Genomic DNA, 6,254 nt, shown 5'->3' on the forward strand with positions numbered 1-6,254 from the left:
CTCCGAGCTTCCCGGAACGACTCCCCTCTGTCGTCGGCTCCAGTCCTTCGCACCTGTGTGTTTGCGTGTGTGTGTGCGTAAACCGGTCCGCGGGAGGCGGCTAGTTTTGCGATGACGAAACGAACATTCGCTGCTTTGTATCGCCGGAGGACCGAGTGTTTAAAAAACGGCTGTTGGGCGGAGGCTCGACACACTTCTCTCGTGCAGTCAGGTTGGACTGACACACTTTCTCTTGAGCAGTCATGTTGGACTGACACTCTTTTTCTTAAGCAGTCATGTTAGACTGATTTAATTTTCTGTAAATAAACCCATTTTCCTCGTTCTCGATGAGAAGCAGTTCTTCCCTTCATCAACGTCCTCAGCGTGTTTAAGTTGGACGACGGCATGGGCCAGCTACCTTCGAGTTCATGCCGGACTCCAATCTTGGCAACGGATCTCGAGCGATGGGATTGAGCCCCCAATCCTGACACGGGAGAAATTATTTGCCCGATGGTCGCAAATGGCTCCTTGTGATAGCACGACAGATGCGTTTTTACATATGCGCTTATTTTCATGCTGCTCCTCATAATGATCACGCCGGTGTTCTGAAAACGTATATTTGGCTAAGGCAGCATTTGTACTGGCACGGCATGTATCACTTCTTGCGCCAGTACGTACGCGCTTGCACGGCGTGCCAACGACGTAAAATTCCACAGCACCCTCCTGGTCAGCTACAGCCGCTGCCCTGCCCGGCTCGGCCCTTCGATCGCGTCGGCATAGACCTATACGGGCCACTTTCCTGCAGCTCCTCGGGTAACCGATGCATAATTGTAGGTGTCGACCACTTGACGTGCTACGCCGAGACTGCCGTACTCCCGGCAGCCTCTGCGCACGAAGTTGCGTTTTTCATCTTGCGGAACTTTGTTCTTCGACATGGCGCACCACGCGAACAGCTCAGTGACAGGGGACGTGTCTTCTTGTCCGAAGTAATCCAAGCCCTTCTCGCTGCATGCAGCATCGTTCACCGCAAGTCTACAGCCTACCATCCGCAAACGAATGGCTTGACAGAGAGGTTCAACCGCACACTCGGTGACATGTTGACTATGCATGTCGCCTCGGACCACAGTAACTGGGACACTGTTTTGCCGTTCGTCACGTATGCCTATAATACGGCCACACAAGCTACCACTGGCTTTTCGCCCTTTTTTCTGCTGTATTCACGAGAGCCCTCGTGTACTATGGACACACTGCTCCCATACCGACCTGTCGCTTCCGAATCCACGCCTGTGTCTGAAGCCGCCAAATACGCCGAGGACTGTAGGCAGCTCGTGCGAACCCTTACGACCGCTGCTCAAGGTCGTCAAAACCTGCGGCGTGACAGTGGCGCGCTTACACCACTTTTCCCGACTGGTTCCCTTGTTTGGCTGTGGGTCCCGCCTCACAGCCCTGGCATTTCAACTAAACTCCTTGCACGCTATGATGGCCCCTACCACGTCATAGGCCGTACCTCCGCTGTAACCTACGTTGTAGAACCTGTGACGCCTTCACCCGACCTTAGGCATCGCGGGCGTGACACGGTTCATGTAAACCGACTTAAGCCGTACTATGAACCCCTCATCCTACCTACGCCGTAAGTCGCTAGGATGACTCCTCTTCTCTCCCGGGGGCCATTGTAGTGAAGAGGAGGACGAAGAAGACGCTCTTGTATCGGCTCTGCGCACAGTCAGCGTTCGTGTATTGCCGGTGCGACTAGACTGTGCCTAGTGCCTTATAATAAATCAGCATATTACAGTACTAATAAATAGGAATGCCATCTAGACTATGAAAATTGTGAATATGTCACAGATTTGTCTATAGCGGACAATCTTAAAAAAGAAACATTTTACGGCTAGAAGTTACAGCGAAACAGTAATACACGATGAGGAAGCATTGTAGTTTATGCAAGCAAGATTAAGGTAATGGTACGCTGAAAAAAAATTATGATGAACCAACCCGGGTTGCTATCCGAGAATTCGTATAGCCTGCTTTGGGATATGGTCACTTCTGACACTATGTTGCACCACGTGTTATCGGGGGCGACATCAGTCGCGTAGGTAGCCGGGAAGGCGTGAGTGGTAGCTTACCATTGGGCGCATTTGATACCCACAGCGATAGACGCACACTTTACGAAAATAAGCAGAGAGACAGGGCCGAGTGAGTTGAAAAAGCAGCTTAATAAGAACTCTCGCATGGTACATAAGGAGACTTAAGAGAACAATAAAGTTAGATGGACGTATCTTTTAACCTCTGGCAGACTCAAGTGTGACGGCATAATGAAGAACAAAATATTATATACCAACCCAAATAAATCGGGAGTGGTCATTCTTGCGTGACGTGCCGTGGTGGCCATGGCACGTGATGACCACTATGATCATGATGCCATAGTGGCCTGTCACGATGGTATCATGGAGTTGCGCGATGACGGTTTATATCGAGTGCTCGACAATAATAACTGGCACATAGCAGACATCAGGGGGACGTTTCTACGGTACAAGATCATATCATGAATAAAATTAAGCTTGCGACTAGAGGCATCAGAAGATGAGTACCACGGACCTTGTTGATCTCGTTCAGGCTGACGTCAGCGTTTTATTAAGCGTTTATTTCTGAGAAAACGGGAAGAACAAGCATTTCATTTGATATTGTCCGAGTTCTTTGTGTATATTACGTACGACAGTGATAGCAAGAATACAACGTTATCAAACAAATATAACGCGAAAACAAGTTTACTTATTAGTACAGTGTAGCACAAAGGATTCACCTTCACAGCATAGCTGTAGAGGACGCAAATAATTAACAGGCTGAAAAAAAAATACACACAGTCTTGTAGGTTAGTAGTGAATTCGATAGCTCATTCGCGTCTTGGCAACAGAATAGGGTTACTTTTGAAGGAAGAAAGCCTCGTGGCCTAGTGAAGCCAGTTGAATCGTGCAGTGATGATGATGATAATGACGAAAACGTTTATAGAGAAAGTAAGGTGGTCTTGGGGACCCTATGGGTGGGCCCCAGTTCCTGGGCTCCCCTGGCCTCGGTCTGCCGCAGGACATGGTTAAGAAGCGCCATTTGAACTAGTGAGTCCGAATTGGAGAGCTCTACCTCCCATTCCTCCATGCGGGGGATTAATGGTGTTCCTCGGCAATTATCTAGCCTTTTCGGTTTCCCCTCACATACCCTCGAAATGTGGTAGACCTCCGTACCACGGACACGAGTTTGGGTAACGCGTCCAATGTAGCGCGTGTAGCTTTAACAAATGCGGATAATCATCCACCTGTATCTTTCTAAGATCGACAGCCTCTTCCCCCGAGAGGCACTTATGAGGCGTCCCGTATTTATGGCTCTTGAAACGCTGGTTTTCCAGAATTTCTGTAGCGCGGAACGGGATATGTACCGCGGGCGACGGGGAGGGATCGTCCGACGCTGCTCGGTAACTAAGTTCGCGAGCTAGCGCGTCGACCCTCTCGTTGCTCTCTAGTTCGGCGTCGCCCGAGCACCAGGCCAAGCTGTGGTGGTATGTTGGCGTGGGTTTGAGTAGTCGCGCCGCGGCTGTAGGCAGGTTACCCACCGTAAAGAGGCAGGACGCGTTTTGCGAGTCTGAAATTATTACGGGTGACCTACCCTCGCGCTCTCGTTCGCTGATGACCAGGGCAATGGCCGTGGCCTTTGCCACCGCCAACGAAGCGGTGTGCTTCGACAAGGTCGTTCGCAAACTGAGTTTTTGGCCGAAAGCCGTCAAGGCACAGCCTCAGCCACCTTCGTGGTGCCTAGCCGCGTCGACGTACGTTGAGGTAGGGTCCGATTCCATCGGCTTGCGGAGCCGCTCTAAGACCCTGGCGAGTTGCCAGTGCGTAGTCCACAAGTGAGGAAACCGGACCCTCAAGGTCATCAGTGTGGAGGGTTATAAAAAAAGTTCATGTGCGCCCGTACCATATACATCTTCATCAAAAACTTGACGACCGAGATTTTGAAAACAGACTTGACTTGGCCAATTGAATTTTAACAAAATATTAAGAGGACCCGGACTTTCTCACTCGGGTGCTTTCGACGCATGAGGCTAACTTTTCCAGAAGCGCAGAAGTTAATCTTCCCAACGCGCACTACTCGAGTGATAGGAATCCCCACTGGCTGGCACAAACACGACACCGATACCAGTGGTCGTTTAATGCGTGGTGTGGTATTTTTAATGGCAACACCATCGGACACGTCTTTTGCTGACAACACACTAACGACTCAACGCTACGTCAACGACGTCCTCGAGGGCCCCATGCACGATGTCTGTTACAATGTTCCACTTGCGCACCACTTGCGCACCACTTGCGCACAGGAGCACCAACGCGTTTCAACACAATGGTGCTCCTGTGCATAGTGGTATTCAGTCTCGGGCGTGGCTCGGCAAGCTTCTTTCTGGGCAGTGGATTGGCCGGCACAGGCCTGTACCCTGGTTTGCAAGGTCACCGGACATGACACCGTTGAACTTCTTCTTGTGGGGCTACATGAAAGATCGCGTGTTTAGCAGCGAAATTTACCGCATCGGACGCGCTAAATGCAAAAATAAGCAGAGTCTGCCGTGAGATTCCAGCGTCGCTGGTCAAAGCTCCAACAGCAGAAGTGTTGTAAAAAAGCAAATAGTGTATATTGCTTCAAACCGTGACCTGTTTGAGCACGTGCTATAAGTGGCAGTGGAAAATAACCCCTAGAACTGGTGATAGGCATGCCTGTGTAACCTACCTTCATGATGTCACCCTATTCTCACATAAAAAGAGCTTGCGACAAAAATGTATGAATAGATAAAAGACTGCTTTGTTGTGCCTCTTTTCCGGAGATCAAGAGACAGAAAGGGTAAATCGCTACACCAGTTGCACCTTTCGATATTTCTTCGTGGGCGGTTGAGACGCCTTACGTGCCTTTGGTTTATTTTTGTTGAAATAAACTCTTGAGCAGCTCTTTTCTGTTCTTCCAAGAGCTGCCTTTCCTTTTTTCGTGCTCTTTCGGGCACCGTTTTTTCAACATTGGTTGAATTTCTTTTGTAGCTTTGTAACATGATAATCGAAGGTTAAAGCTACCCCGAGTGCATCATGATCTAGCACAACATTCTTGTGTCCGCAAATGCTGACGCTTATCGCACCACACTAGTTAGGTCGTGAAACCTCTCGATTCATCGTACATGACTAAGCCTTATACGATACGGCGGTTACCGAATGCAGCCCTATATCTTTCACAGGTTGCTGGAGGCGCTTGAGAAGCGGCGCGTGCGCACCATCTATTTCATATTTCGCATATTTCGCGGGTATTTGTTTCTTCTTGGAAAAAACAACCAGGCACACCTCAGCACTAAATAAATGCTTGATTAGGAGGTTACTTAAGGTGCCCTACAACTTTGTAACTGACATGTTTGCTATTCAAGCAATAATTAAAAAGTTCACAAATGAGAAGCAATTATAACACTTAGTGATGGAAAAAATACTGGCTGTAAGTATACACACGAGTGCCGCTACTACGCAGTCGGTACGATTTCTCTAGAGCTCGTGGGCTTTTATTTTTAAATCTAGGTCCAAGTTAACTCAGAAACCCCGGTATATGCTAGTTTACATTGTGGCTATATTATAAAGACGAAACGGCAGCATGGCATACGATATGCAGAACAGAAAGATTCCGCATGTATTACTGCACAATCATCTTAAATATCAGTCTTACTTCCCGCACATGGATAACCGTAACGGGACATTATCTTGACAACTAACTGCAGGTAATGTATATGTCATACCCGAAGGTGTAGCTAGCCTCTTGGCAAGTAAATGTGACCTACTATTGTGAACAGCTTCGGCCATAGCTCGCGAACGGATGATGGCACAGACAGTTTGCACAATTCATGTGTCGTGCCTTTTGCTACAAGGCGCCAGACCAACTTGTTCATGTGTCTACCTTAACACTTGAGCACATCTTTTCTCGATTTCCCGGTGCTGCGGTAGCCGATGAGTGCGGATAGGAAAATTGCTCGAAAAATAATTAGGGACACAATGATCAAACCGACAGGTCAAAATCCTCAGCCGTCCACGATGATATCTCTCATAGATGCTGCGCGACGTTGTGTTGCCAAGTCTTCAGAACAAATAGAGAATGTGGTCCGACTGAAGAAAAGCTGCCGTGGAAGGCTTCCGAAGATTTTTTTAGCCCGTCAACTTCGTAGCATTAAAAAAAAATTGCATTAAAAAAGTAGCATTAAAAAAGATTCGCGAAAC

The sequence above is a fragment of the Dermacentor andersoni genome, chromosome 3 (genome assembly GCF_023375885.2).
Source record: "Dermacentor andersoni chromosome 3, qqDerAnde1_hic_scaffold, whole genome shotgun sequence".
Lineage (NCBI taxonomy): Eukaryota > Metazoa > Arthropoda > Arachnida > Ixodida > Ixodidae > Dermacentor > Dermacentor andersoni.